The following is a 15,593-nucleotide window of genomic DNA, read 5'->3' as shown; positions in this document are numbered from 1 at the left end:
CTTAACAGAGCCTGCGCTTAACCGCTAACCAACGTACTCAGCGGCGGCATCCACGGGAGCCACTGAAAGTCCCCGCCCACTCACTGAATAAAAGAAAAGAGGTCTGGTGCCGAGGTTCGGAATCGAACAAGGGCCTTCGGCGTTTGAGGCGGAAACGCAAGTTACAGCCGTCAATAAAGGCGCATCTAGTGAATGCACTCTTCTGACGCAGAAATCTCCGCGCTTTCGCTAGGCATATACTGGCCTAAGAGAGCTAGGCCATCAGCAATTTTTCTGAACTGCCTTGTACCTTGTCTCCCGTCCCTAATACACGATCTCCGTTAAGTAGTTTGAAGTTGACTGGAACAGCCGGGAATGTTTCGCCGGGCAAGCGTGCGAATACACATTTGCTGCCTTGTACGATCACCGACCATCGTGCCATCATGGCTTTTCATCGACCGTGGCGATCATCTGACAAGCCTTAACAGGCTCCTTCAAAGGTTAACTAGCACTTGAAGTGGCACTTGGAGTTCCTCTGCTGTTCGGCGCTTGTAAATCGAGGCGCGTCAAAAACAAAACCACGGGGCACGCAAAGCTCATAGACGCGAAGCGCCATAACCAATCGAAACTTTCCTGGCCGCCTGTGGCGCCGCCAAGCATCCGTTTTCTTTGCTTCCAACATTCAGGTTGTCTTTTGCCTTCCTTCCTTGTGTGATAAAAGTGCACTATTGGTTTTTCAACAAAACTTACTTCAATATTGATCTGCGCAACCTATCTTTGTCAGCCTCAGAGATTCGCGAAACCAAGTAGGATGGAAATTTCCTCCAAGGTGGCGTCTCTTGTCCTATGGCGTCACCACGCTTGTACTTGCGAGATTGGCCTGTGGTGGCGATACCTGTATTTTGGTTCTTGCTATTTTCTACCTTACAAGAGTTTTGTTTTCAGTAAGAGCGGCGTTTTTGTGATCAGGAGCTGGTATTCTATCGATACAAGCCAACTTCAATTTCTCCTCAGTGTCCCTTTAAGGAACACTTGGAAACTGCATATCCTCCGACACCAATCGAAGCAATGTAGGGACCAGCCCCCGCAAGGCTATGGTCGTCTTGGTTGTCTTCGTCACTCCGCAAGTGGAGCACCAAATGTCCGGCTGCTTCGCGTAAGAACTGTGTCGCATTGACAGTTGGTACGCCAGAGGGAAGGCGGCTCAAAACACCATCCCAAGTGCTCCTTGTCACTGTGTTTCACTGCTTCCCTCCATGACCACGGCAGCCACCAGAGGGCCCAGGCTTTCGAGCCGACCCGATTCCCATCGCGAAAATTGGTCGTAGGAGCCCTGTTAAGCAGAGCTCCCTCAGCAGGGGCGCGGCCAGCTAACTATTCGAAGTCTGAGATGTTGTTTAATCTAGAGACCGACAAATCCGTAGCGATGTGCTATACTTGTTCCTAAGATCCTAAAAGATGTTCTATACGATAGCATGAAACCTCGTTGAACCAAAAATCTGGCGACCACCGTCTTCACACTCGCCAGGTGGCCATACTTACCACACGTGCGAACTGTTCTCCTCACCCTTTTCTCCCCTCACATGCTCCACTTGTAGGCGTGATGAAGTATATGTCCCACTAACTATACCTCAGCTCATTTGAGAACTAAAACTTTCGAAGAAAAAATTAGTATAAAGAGCAATCAGAATCGGAAAAAAATCTGGAGTGGAATGGAATCAAGAGTGCAATAGAATTGTTCTTGGAAAAGATTGCCGAGGGAACGAAAAGAATTGATATCGCATTTCCTGCGCATAAATCTAACTGATCGCCCCTATATTTCACACTGTTTGATATAAAAATATTCCGATATATATTGGTGGAATTGGTGTTCTATCCATATACCGAGTGTTTAAGCGCACACTTTCAAAAAAAATTTTAAATAGGCTTTCTGTGCTAAACATGTGGCTTTTGCGGCATAGATTACCAGTCTTGGCGGATGCCAGAAAACCGGTGAATCGTCTTAAGTAGTAAGCTGGTTAACTAAATTTTAATAATGAACGCTTTAACTCGTAGACTTAGGCACGTAGTTGCACTTAGAGATTTGTAGACGGTCGTTAGTAATAGCCATATCAGTTTCTAGAACTTCGAAAATGCGGTTGCCCTTGTGCTGTTACTCGACAAAATTTGGCTTTTTCGACTACTTACGTTCACTGGAGAGGTTGCTTTTCCTGCATTCTTTCGAAAGCGCATGTTTTCGAAAGCGCATTAGCGAGAAACTGTTTTCGGCTACCAATTCAGTTTTTTTTCATACAAGATCTAAGCAGCCGGTCTCACAGGCTGCGCCATCTACCGGGTGGCGAGGCAAACGACGTCTTGGCTTGGTGGATGCGCGAAGCGCACTCTCTTTGAAGATGAGGTTCGTCTGCCTGTCGGAATGAATGTCACAAGTAGTATCACTGCTTCTGCTACAATGTTGGTGCCACATTTTCACTGCGGTATTTAGCAGCAGCAGCAGTGATGTTCCGTGTGGCATTACTTCCGGCGGGCAGACGAACCCCATCTTCAAAGATAGCATGCTTCTGGCATCCACCGAGCCGAGGCGTCGTTTTCCTCACCATCCGGTAGATGGCGCAGCCTCTGAGATCGGCTGCTTAGATCTTGTCTGCGAAAAACTGAATGCGTAGCCGAAAACAGTTCTCGCTAATTCCACCAAATACAGGCAAGTACCGATGTTCATTTCAACCTCAAACAACTTAGGCAATGATATTCTACCTTGTGAGCGGCGTTTGCTCGCGATTAGGCGAGATAGGCCAGTATTTTGCGCACAGGAATGTTTTAAAATCCGGCAGATAAAAACGTAGTTCCTGAACGCGCGCGCGCTTGTGTGTGTGTGTGTGTGTGTGTGTGTGTGTGTGTGTGTGTGTGTGTGTGTGTGTGTGTGTGTGTGTGTGTGTGTGTGTGTGTGTGTGTGTGTGTGTGTGTGTGTGTGTGTGTGTGTGTGTGTGTGTGTGTGTGTGTGTGTGTGTGTGTGTGTGTGTGTGTGTGTGTGTGTGTGTGTGTGTGTGTGTGTGTGTGTGTGTGTGTGTGTGTGTGTGTGTGTGTGTGTGTGTGTGTGTGTGTGTGTGTGTGTGTGTGTGTGTGTGTGTGTGTGTGTGTGTGTGTGTGTGTGTGTGTGCGCGTGTGTGCGTGCGTGTGTGTGTGTGTGTGTGTGTGTGTGTGTGTGTGTGTGTGTGTGTGTGTGTGTGTGTGTGTGTGTGTGTGTGTGTGTGTGTGTGTGTGTGTGTGTGTGTGTGTGTGTGTGTGTGTGTGTGTGTGTGTGTGTGTGTGTGTTTGCGCGCGCGCGCGCGCTTATCATCTGTTGCCTACAATGTGTTAACTGAGGTGAAAGCTACGAAAATCACATTAACTGTAGACCAGAATCAACAAAGGACCATGGTGGCTTTCGTAAGGCTTACACAATATACCACATTCCACAAGCTATCAAGTGATAGCGAAATAAGCAGAATTTAAACAATCACTCTACAGGGTCTTTCACGTAACTTGAGCCAAGGATTTTAAAAAAGCGGTAAACCTCAGCCCCCTGAAACACCGATACGTTGTTTGCAATCATGTGGTGCTCCTGAAGATATTTTTGATATTCCGCTTAATTAGTTAATAAACTGAGATGAATTATGCCAATTTTCAAATATTTATTTCAGTGCCTTACAATAGGTTGTAGAGCAGGTTTAGAAACAACCGATCAAAGATGTGAACGGCCTCCGCTCTTTTCCAAGGGCTGACGCACTGTCAAGACGCTGCTATGAGCGGCGGCCGTTCACTTCACCACGATCAGCCATCACGTTCAGTTTGCTCGAAACGCCGTAGAAGATACGATGCCACAATAAACTAGACCGGTTGTTTCTAAACCTGCTGTACATCCTAACGTAACGCTCTTCGCACTGAAATGAATAATTGAAAATTTTCATAATTCATCTGAGCTAATTGAGCAGCACATAAAAAATATTCTGTGGAGCGCCACATGATGGCAAACAATGTATCGTTGGTTTCCGCTGCCTGCTGTTTACCGCTTTTTTTTTAATCCCTGGTTCAAGTTACGTGAAGCATATATATAGGCTTCATACATTGTGACCATTTTACTCATTCAAAACCTCAGCATTCGTGCAGGCATTACGGAACCACGCTCTAAAAGATACATGTGTAAAACTACTCGAAAATATCTATAGCAGCTGCACAGCACCATAGCGAAGGAAAAAACATTGAGGAACGTGTAAGGCAGTGAGACACGACCTCTCCAGTAATATTCGCAGCGCGTTTACAGGAGCTATATTGAGAGACCCGGATTGGGAACAGTTGGGAATGGGAGTTAACGGAGAGGACATCAGTGATCTGCAAATTACTTATGACCTTCCCTTGCTAAGTTACTCAGTGGGTGAATTGCAAAGCATGGCTTAGACAGGGAATCAAGAACGCTAGGTCCAAAAAGTAATGCGCCAAAAACTAGAGTTGCACGAGAGACTTGGAAGAGAACACTTTGCAATAGGCACAGGTAGCATTGCAAGTGGTAAATGGATACATTTATTTACAGCTGGTTGCCACTGAATTTGCGGACCACGACAAAAAATAACTCGAAGAAAAATATTAACGTGGCATGCAATTTACTGGTATTCTGAGATAATTAATAACAGTTTACTAGTATCTATCAGGACAAAATCATTTCCTTACCGATACTTAGCTATTAGGCTAATACTTTAAGGCCGATAAAAGGGGTTGAACTTGAATTCAGGACAACCCAGTGAGCTATAGAAACGAAGATGATAGATGTAACGTATGGGGACAAAAAGAGGGCAGAGTGGGTCAGAGAACAAACGCAGGTAAATCAAATCCTAGTCGACATCAACAAGAACAACGAATGAGTTTGGGCAGGGCTTGTAATGCGAATTCAAGATAACCCATGGTTCTTAAGGCTAATGTGCTGAATTCCAAGAGAAAGCAAGCGTAGCAGGGGGCAGCAGAAGGTTATGTAAGTGTATGAGGCGAGGAAATATCCAGAGACCAGCTGGCACTGGACTGGGTCAACTGGAGAGATATGGAAGAGGCATCTCTCCTGTATTGGGCGTAGACAGGCTGATGTTGACTGTGCACAATATACGGAGCCAGCGGCCTCCAACAGCGCACGTTCATCTTCCTTGCATGCTCCTCGGCCGTTTCCAGGCGCAGCCTCGCCGATGTCGGGGCCATTCCGATACGACAGCCTGGCTACGAACCGTACAAGAAGTCGGCCGTGCATAACCTCGCCTTTTACTGCTCGGCACTCTTCCTGACGCTTATAGCACTCTTCGTGGGCTCTATATACCTGTACACTTCTAGTCCAGGGCGTGAGTATCCTCACATCTACCTTAGATTGACTCCGTTCGCGACCTGCGATTTTCGCTGCCACCATTCAGAGTTTGAGTGGTCATATGGTCAGCTCGTTTTCCGACGTCTTTGCCATCAAGTCAGTTTTGTTACACGTAAAGCAAGTAGCGGCTGCAAGGTACATAAGCAGGAGGTGGTCCCAAAGTCGGGCACGACGGGGGAGATCTGAGGAAACAATTCGTGACAAAAATGTGTTCGCGTAGCATTCGGAAAAAAAGTACCTTATAGGGGCTCTGAAAGGCGCTCTCAATAATGTGTCTGTATGCCTAGGATACTAAAGAAGGCTATTCACAAATATCCTTCAGCAAGAGTTTTTTAATGAGTTCTGTGGAAGCTGAGTTGTCTCTACATAAAATTTGAATTTCCGCGTTTTCGCGCCTTTCTCTCTCCTCTCCTTACTTTTGCTCACTGAAATGTCGGCGCTCCTCCGCCTGCCCGACCCAGTCGGCCACTCTGGCGCCTGCCGACACGCGCGGGAGTTTCCCGGGGGCGGAGTTTTCTGCCACGGACATGGTAGTTGCGTAACGTCAGAAAGAGTTGTCAAGGCGAACCAATGATTCTCCTCCGCTGCTGACGTAACGAGCGCCCCATGACGAGTTACACGCGGATTCGGGTGAAAGCCCGGCATCACTGCTCGCCCCGAGGCGTACAGGTGCGAATTTTTAATAACATATTGTGAACGGTCGGCTCTCTTTTGAGGTCTTGTACGCGGCACATGAACGCTCGGGGGCCTGTACTCTACAAAATGCAAGCGTATTATAGCCAAACTCAAAAACTATTTTCAGGTAACCTTTAAGGAACGTACGGTGTGATGAAAAAACGGCGTAAAGAATTGAAGCTATTTCATTTAATGCAGAACATTTGAAAAGATCCTGTGGTAAAAATAAACATCATGTATTCTGCTAAATTTTTTGTTCTTTATTACTAAATTAAACAATAAAAAGTTTGCGAACGATGTTAACAGGGACTTAAGAAACTGACAGAGAACGGATTTCAAGGAATAAATGTTTCAATCCTTTTTAATAGTCACTGGCGGCTAATTTCAAAGAATGATAGGAGAGACATTCATCTGTTTTTGCCGCAATTAGCATTAGGTGCATGCGATAAAAAGTGTTTATTGTGTCATTTCGATATGGTACTTCGTTACTCAAGATAAGATTGTTTGTGTTCCTCATATTCCGTCGTTCTTCAAGGCCGCAATATGCAGTAAAATGCAGGCCGCAAAACGCAGCAATGTGCGGCTTGCCTCAATTCGCTTACTGCTGACTTTAGAATGCTAGCGATTACAGCATGAAAGATAGCAATGGCACCATGAACATGCAGCAGATAAATCTGACTGCATTTTTTAAAAACAGAACACTGCCACAGGTTTCCACAAACTTGCTTAGAAATTTCAGAATAATAAGACAGGCGCAAGAAAAAACTGTCATGTTTTAACACTGAGGAGAGGGCTGTCATTGTTTAGTTTTTTTTACCTTCAGAGCAACATGCATATCTAAAGCACAGTGTTCCGAAATGAACTCCGACGAGCTTAAACGTGGGTTCTCGACTACTTTGCCAAGCTTTCTTTAATAATATATTTGTCACAGATCTACCCGGAGAACACTCGGACCTAAAGAATGGACTAGGCGACAGGGGCACCCACAAAGACGCACATTTAATACACCCTACGTGACACAAACACTAGCACACTAACTAACAAGACTAACACAAAACACAAAGGCGATCAGTACACACGACCCGGGAACACGGCTATTAGCGTCTACTAGAAGCGTTCTATGATTAACGGTCAGCGTTCGTGCTCACGGTTGGTTCGGACCAAATGCTGCATTGCATGGGTCCAGTAGCCGGCGTCGAGGTGGCGTTCCACGTGCTCGGCGTCGCTGCCGGCGTCGTCGCTGCGTCGTACAAGCTCCCGGTCCAAGCGCCCGTGGAGATGATGCCGGTGATGTTGGCCTTGGGGGCATCACCCTGATGGGTGGCAACAGCGCTGGAGGCACCCCTGGCCGTAGCAGGAGGTACCATCCTCCGTTGACTCCCTCAATGAGTTCAGGAACGGCAGGAAATCTACGGTGTGACGCCGTTGAACTCAAGCTCACCAGAGCAGTAGCCGGCGTTGCTCTCTTCCAGCCGAAGCGTTCCTGACCCGCCGGAGCCTCCGCTTCTCTGTTCCTCCCCCCGTTCCTCAATCTCCCTCGCGCTTTTGTAATAACCTTGGCGTTAGTCCACGTAATCCTTGTCGTCGTCCTCTTCTTCTCTTCTCCACCAATCATCTCTTCCCACCTCACCAAATACTTCTTCATCTTCTTTATTCTTCGGTTAATACACGTCATCCTTATCGCCACCCTCATCTTCTTCAAACCTCTTTCGTTCATACATTTATTCCAGCCTCCTTATTATATGTGACAAAGGCCTCCTCTCTCAAGAGATTTTCCATGAAAAACTAACTGCTCACACAACCCTCATCTGTAAGCCTTCCAGCCAACTGTCTTCTGTGGCGAGTCTGGACCCAGCACAAAACAAACCGCAGATGTCCAGCACACACCAAAAGCACACCCCTAACGCAGCACACCAAACTGCATTTTCGGAACATTAACACACCACTGCCGGTGCCCGTACGGTGTCCTTAATAAACAAGTTAATGTCCACAACACACTCCCTTGTGTAAGCACATAACAACAAAATCAAAAAATGATACATCCCAGAGATAGCTAGAGCTGTTTAGTTGGCTCTATCTGTGGAGAGATCTAATTTGCAACATATGACCTCCGTTTTGCCGGGCACATTCGAAGACACATCCCCCTTGATTTGGAGTAGAGCTGTGATCGTCTGTCTTCATTCAAATTGGAGTTCATTAGTGCCTTATCCGATCCTACAGTTTTCTTCCCACTGCACGTGGGCACCTCGACAACATCATCTGTTTTCTCTGCCACTACCGAGCTTGCTACCTTGGGGGCGTACCCCCGTACGATAACTCGTAGTACTATTTCAACATGTTTGCATGGAAAACCATCTTGGTGTTAATTATCAATAACTCATAATCCATGTCATTTTTCTTCTCCGTCACAAGGTAAGGGCCCTTCCATTGCATCAGTAACTTATTACGATCCATGAGTAGCAGGATGAGAACCCTGACGCCCGGATTTAGATTTCTGTGAGTGGCTTTCTTGTCATAGTATCCCTTATAGCGTTAGCGCGCCCATTCCAGGCCTTCATGGGCAAGCCTGCATATTTCCTCCAACTTGTCCCTCAACTCAAGAACGTATGTGTATGTTGTCTTGAGATCTGACGCAATCCCTTTATTGGCCACAGCTCCTTGAGTATTGTAGGTGGACCTCTAACGGTTCTCCCATACAACATCTCAAAGGGCGAGATACCAAGACTCATTTGCGGCACTTCGCGGTAAGCGAACAAAAGCGCTGGGAGGTATCTATCGCAATCAGTAGGTCTCTCCGGGCACATTTTCCTGGTCATATTTTTGAGGATGCCGTTGAACCGCTCTACAAGCCATTACACATGTAATGGTATGGCGTTGTTAGTAACTGCCTTACTGACAAAAGGCGGTTAACCTCCATCATTAGTTTCAACGTGAAGTTCGAGCCCCGTCACTCAAAATTACCCTCAGGAACCCATAACGAGAGAACATCTCCACAAGACCTTCAGCCACTTGGATACTGCCAATAGTCTTCAATAGAATAGCGTCAGGATAACGAGTGGCCACGTCAACCATATTAAGCACATATCTATTGCCTTTCACGGATACTGGAGAGATTGGCCCCACAATGTCAATAGCCACTCTTTGAAACGTTAGGTCAATGGCTGGCATCTTGCCCAGAGGTATGGGACCAACTCTTCCATTCGTAGCTGTTCACTGGCACACGTAACATGAGCGAACAAAGCGTTTAACGTCACTCTAGACATCTGGCCAGAAAAACTCGGCGATCCTAGACACCGCTTTTTGAACACCCTGGTGCCCCGCGATAGTGGCGCCATGTCCTAAGCGTAACACTGTCTTTCTCATATCTTTCGGTAACACCAGCTGTTGGACCCGCCTTCTTGAGCTAAATATGCATTCCCTGTGCAGCATACCGTTTACCAATTGATATTCGAATGACGTACGACTCCTCTTTCTTTTCACTTTTTCCCCGACTCTTTCGAAGCAGGCTTTCAAGCTCGGGTCTTCTCTCTGCCTAATTGCAATTCCGCCTATGTTACGCTCAGACACATCGTAACGGGAGTAGAGAGCGGATGCTGCGTTGCTCGGGCTGTCACTTGAGCTCTTGTCTGCACTGCCGACGAGAAACTGCCTCATCACCAGTCTGAGGTGTCGCGGGCTCTTCCTCCTTTGGTGTTCTTCAACGTCGAGCATCCTCCACTCGGGATCGGAGTCTGAAACTTATTGCACCCGTAATGTTTCCCACGATGAGATGGTAGATAGGTTGCTCTGCGCATTTTGCCACTAGATGTGCCGTATAAATTGGCGTGGACACTAGTATCCTGGCTTCAGGTAGGTACCTTACTGTGCTATCTACAAGAGTGACGGCCGACGCTTCTCCTGTAAGATCCTCGTCCTTTACCAGGCTCCTCCGAACTAAAACTGTGTTGTCACCGCTGTCTCTCAGCACCAATATAGGACGGTCCCCTATTTGCCCAACCACCACCGGCATTGCTGCTTTCAACTTGAGTGTTACACTCACCGCCTCATTTTCCAGCGGTGTTTTTTCTCCTTTTAGCTGTGGAACTTCAGGTGGTGTGACAAGTTCTGCCTGAGAATCGACAACGCATACAGCTCGGTCCTGCGTTCTATATGGGCACTCATTCAGAGTATGACCACTCCTCTTACAACCTTTATACACAACCCGTGTTTTTTGGCAACGCTTCTAGTCCGACCGTCAACTTCACGGTGATCCACCTTTCCACAGAAGAAACACCTTACTGGCGCCTTAGATGCACCGCCACAGGCTCTTATTTTTGTCGCACCTGTCTTTAGGACGTTTTGTATTTCCTCCTTTGCCTTACTCATATTTATCAGCCCTTGAGCCTCGAGGAATTGGTCTGCAGTGTCGGCAAACGCTTCCAATGAACACAACTTTATTTCGTTCAGGAATAGCGCCAGCTTTGGGCTCCAACATGCTAAAAACTGCTCTGTCACCAGCTTGTCACGCACCCCTTCAAAACTCTTTTCTGTGTTTGACATATCAAGCCTCCTGCCGAAATAGTTAGTCAGCCTACAGGAAAACCGCTTAGCGGTTTCAGAATCCTCAGGATTCGCAGTGCGAAATCTCTCGCGAAAACCCTCTTCCGTAAGCCTGAATCTTTGGCGGAGTGCCTTCTTGACTTTCTCGTAGTCCATGGATTCAGCAGCAGGCATCCTTCCAAATACATTCAGCGCCTCCCCGACTAAACACATTCTCGATGTCGTGGCCCATTCACTACGCTCCCAGCCTTGCCCCAAACTATCCGCTCTATTCGTTGCAGATATGCGTCCAGTTCATCTCTTTTGTCATCGAAAGGAGCCATCATCTTTCTTGCACTAACTCTGGCCGTTTTATTAGATTCTGTACCCGCTAAGGAACGCTTATCATTGTCCGTGATCTCCTCATATCCTACCGCGACATGCGCCTGTTTCCACACGAGCAACTCCTTCTCCCGTTCTATCCTTATTTTCTCCTGTTCTTCTGCCTCGCGAGCCGTTCTAGCTTCCCGCTCTTCTGCCTCGCGAGCTCTTTTATCTGCTTCGCGAGCTCTCTTATCCTCCCGCTCTTCTGCTTCGCGAGCGACTGCGCGTGCTTGCGCCCTTTCCTCTCTCGTCCTTTCTGAATCTTCTTTCTCCTCGTCACAGAGACGCATCGCCTCTTCATTGCTTAACCCTAGCTTGAGAGCCAGTTCTAACGTTTTTGCCAAATCCATACTATCTGCCGTCGAGAGATCAGAAAAATCCGAGACAAAGCAAAAAGAAAAAAAGAAATGAATCTTGGCACAGGCTCCCCACTAAACTTTGTCACAGATCTCTGAACACTCCAACCGAAAAAATCGACTAGGCGACAGGTATACTCACACAGACGCACATTTAATACACCCTACGTGACACGAACACTAGCGCACAAAACTAACAAAGCTGACACAAAACACAAAGACGCGCGACCCGGGAACACTGCTACTAGCGTCTCCTACTAACATTCTACTGTTAGTGGTCGGTGTTCGTGCTCGCGGTAGGTTCGGTGCTGATGCAGCATTGCATAGGTCCAGTAGCCAGTGTCGAGGTGGCGTTCGACGTGCTAGGGCTGGCATCGCTGGTGGCGTCGTTGCTGCGTTGTTTCAAGATCCCGGTCCAAGCGCCCGTGGAGGTGATGCCGGTGTTGTTGGCGTTGGGGGCACCATCCGGATGGGTGGCAACAGCGCTGGAGACACCCCTGGCCGTATAAGGCGGTAGCGTCTTCCGTTGACTCCCCGGAACGGGTTCAGGAACGGCAGGAAATCTACGATGCGATGCCGTAGACCTAGAGCTGACTGGAGCAGTAGCCGGCGTTGCTCTGTTCCAACCGAAGCGTTCCTGACCCGCCGGAGCCTCCACTTCTCTGTTCTTCCCCCGTTCCTCGCTCTCCCTCGCGCTTTTATAACCTTGGCGTTAGTCCACGTCATCCTTGTCGTCGTCCTCAGCTTCTCTGCTGCACTAATCATCTCTTTCCACCTCACCGAATATTTATTCTTCATCTTCTTTATTCTTCGGTTAATCCACGTCATCCTTATCGCCATCGTCGTTGCCTTCTTCAAACCACTTTCGTTCATAGTTTTGTTTCAGACTCCGTATTATATGCGACAATATTTCTCTATTACTTTTTTTGCATCCAAATTCAACCCTCTGTCTGCGTCAGCTTCTTCATACGCACACCTAACTCTCCTTATATAACTGCAGGATACAACGAAGTAACACGCAAAGGACTGCAATACTCTTTCTTGGGCTATATATTGTGACTGAAGCCAGGAAACAACTATCCGGGCATCAAATTCCCCAGGCGAAGTGTGTCCTAAAAAAATGCATGTCAAAAAGGAACTTTGTGTTACACCGTAATGTCCATGTTCGTGCTGAACGTAAGCATTGCGCTGGAAACAAGGAGTTTCAACTCTATCTGTAGCCTTGAGTCAATTTACAGGAAACCTGTGACGCTTATAAAGCTCTAATTCATGCTCTAATCATTTTCTTAGCGGTTTAAAAACACATACACTACTTTTGTGTTGTCTTGATTTAGTGTCCAAAGCCCGTAAGAAAATGATTCCTGCAAACAATTAAGAAACTAGACACCTTAATGTTTTATTGCAAATCAAGGTTCCGTTTTTAAATTCTTTAACATTATATGCCACCAACGTCTGAAACGTTCGCGCTTTGGAACCTTAAGAATATGGCAAGCGAGCCCTGTAGCTCTGGGCGATGCTCCCTAATAACGAAACGATGCTTTCGTGTATCAAATTGCTTTTATAGATAACGCGCAGTGCATACCTGTAGTGGTCTTGGCTATAACAAAATTGTTACGATTAGAACCGACAGCCCTGGCAAAGACAGCCGTCATTGCGAATATACCATTCCGCCAAGTGTCTTAATCAGATATTCATAAACCTTCAAGGTGTTTATGAAGCTTTTTTCCTGCATTGCAGGTGCACAAAAAATTGTAGGTAAGTTCTTGGTGTCCAAACGTTTCAGCTTCAACATATCTCTTTTAATGCGATGGCATTTAAGCTGTCGAGTTCAAACGCTGGCGGTCTCTTTCAGCAAATTTAGTGACCGGTCGAGACGTTCGTGTTGTCATCAAGGTCACGTGACATCGAGGAAGCAATCATCCGTTAGCGCCAATTATCAAAATCAATCACCACCGGAGGAGCTGGAAGGTTGCGGCATTATCGACTTCGCTGCCGGAGAAGGCAAGCGTAGCAAGGGGCGTCAGTGTGTCAAGAGGGTGGAGTAGGCAAATAAAAAACACTTTGTGACAGCTAGTAGGTTCCGAACATGCAGCGGCGCAAACAGATCCGCCTCGTTGGCCTGTGGATTCGACCACTACGCCACCGCCGCGGCCGAACATGTCACGTGCTTAATTGCCATTCTCGCGCTCTGCTTTCGATGTCGTGGTTTTCATTAATTTCCACCCGTGCGCTATGGAAGCAGAACAAACACACTGCAATCGCATTAGCCCTTTAAAAGGACTTAACAGCCCCATAATTTTTGTGTGTGAGTAGACTCGCTATTTTTTATATTTCCAACAAACATGATGAAATATTTCCAACAAACAAATAGGAACAAAAAAAAAGAAAAGGAAGACTGGATCGGCTGATCAACATTTCTACAAGAGAATATGCGTTCGTCAGGGCAAGTGCGGTCGTTCTTTCTGAGAAGTAGGAACCGGGGTACGACCGAAGACAGAACAGGCATAAAGTGTTGCCCCTTTGTGCGCAGTACCGTCACAGAGTTCACTTAACGATATATACACAGAAGGTACCAAATCTGAGACTTCTAAGAGTAAGCATTCTGCTTCATGGAGAAATCATAACTGAAACAAGACAAAATAATGCGCACAATGACAGACTAGAACACGTTCAAGAGAAAAAAAAAAGTTGACTACGGGAACAGTAAACGAGAAGGTGCTGGTAACGGACGATTCAATGCGGTCCATTCTAAATTTGACGTTTCTGTAAAAACTGTTTTTCATCGAGCACTTAGCAAATTTAATAAATATTTTTTAGCTAAAAAAACAATTTTCTTAGTATCGCAGTCTAAGCGGTAGTGTCATCAAAAAGCAGAAAAGAATGTTCTTCATCGAGCAGGTTGAATAAATTCTAAATTAGCTTAATAATTGTTGCAGGTTCGCTATTGACTGATTTAAAAATGTAATTTAGCATTTGTTTATTTATTTATTCGTACTGCTGTCCCGTGGAGAGATTTTAGCAAATTGGGAATACATGAGAAAAACAACAAGCGATAGATTTCAAAGGAGGTGGGATAAATGAAAACAACGGAACGTTTCGACAGTGCAATCAAGCAAAAAATAGCACAATAGTACTTGTCACGACAAAAACAAATTGAAAACCTTCAGATGAAATTCAAACAATTTCAAGGATGCTGAAGAATTTCATTCTTTGCAAGTAAATTCCAGCCAGTCACGATTCTTGCGAAAAATGAGTATTTAAAGTGGGGGTGTGAACTTTATTACATACAGGGGAGTTTAGGACGCACAGGTCCTTGGGCCCCCGCACGGCCCCACTGCACTCAAACGTTCATGTCCCTGAGGCTCATGACGCTCGCAGCCCGGCCAGTGGCGATGGCTTGCTTGGCCGGGTCCTCAGAGCGCAGTAGAGTCTCCTAAGCCTCCCAAGTGGTAAGGTGCTCCAGACCCCGCGGGGGAGGATCCGCCGGACAGAGGAAAAGGATATGATCGAGAGTGGCTTTGGGGTGATGGCAGAGGGTGCAGGAGGCACTTATGTGGACTTGGTGATAGCGCGAGAGTATATAAGGGGAGGGTGAGGTGCGTGTTTGGAGCCTCCTCCAAAGTGTCTGATGATAATTGTCGAGGGACGGATGGGGTGGGGGGTACAGCCGACGCTCGGCTTTGCAGATCTGCGTCAGTTCACTGAAGGAATGCATGCGCTCCCGTGAGAACCTCCGATCGGAGGCTGCCGGCGCCTGGTTGAGAGAACCTCGGGCTAAAGCGTTGGCAGCCTCGTTTCCGGGATTCCCGGAGTGCGCAGGCACCCATATGAACTCCATGTGGCGGGGCGGGTGTGCGGCGAGGGTGTTCAATATGCGAAATGCAGGGAGGTGAACTCTCCCGCGGGCGAAATTTAGTGTAACAGATTTAGAGTCCGATAGTATATACCGGGCCTCCGTGCGCGTGATGGCTAGGGCAATAGCGGCCTCTTCAGCCTCCTCCGAAGTGGCAGTGGGGGATATGTGAAGGGTAGCAATCGGTTGTGGGGAGGGGCTCGTGATAGCTACAACCGCGTCCTCGCCTGTGCATGCGGCATCCACCAACACGGCATCCGGTTCGATGCCATAGTTTTTGTGGAGCGCCCGTGCGCGAGCTCTGCGGCAGGGTTCGTGGTAGGTGGGCTGCGTGTTTTTAGGGAGAGGTTTAATAAGTAGTTTAGGCTCAACGTCTACCTAGAGGGAAAACCCATACCAGAGAAAACACTCATAAGAATCTTGGGCATGTAGATACAATCAAACCAAC

At 47.1% G+C, this 15,593-nt stretch overlaps 1 long non-coding RNA gene across 1 annotated transcript in view; it reads left to right on the top strand.

Moving 5' to 3' along the window:
* LOC144119385 (uncharacterized) overlaps nt 1-13,326 on the top strand; it is a 39,994-nt gene extending 26,668 nt beyond the window's left edge. Inside the window, exons 3-5 of the long non-coding RNA XR_013312345.1 lie at nt 5,173-5,336; nt 13,030-13,047; nt 13,145-13,326. This is a non-coding gene — a long non-coding RNA (uncharacterized LOC144119385). The remainder of the gene's footprint in view (nt 1-5,172; nt 5,337-13,029; nt 13,048-13,144) is intronic.
* Nucleotides 13,327-15,593: the final 2,267 nt, after the last annotated feature.

The sequence above is a fragment of the Amblyomma americanum genome, chromosome 2 (assembly GCF_052857255.1).
Source record: "Amblyomma americanum isolate KBUSLIRL-KWMA chromosome 2, ASM5285725v1, whole genome shotgun sequence".
NCBI classification, from domain to species: domain Eukaryota; kingdom Metazoa; phylum Arthropoda; class Arachnida; order Ixodida; family Ixodidae; genus Amblyomma; species Amblyomma americanum.
The sequence above is the reverse complement of the archived record's forward strand: the minus strand, read 5'-3'. Positions and strand labels throughout refer to the sequence as shown.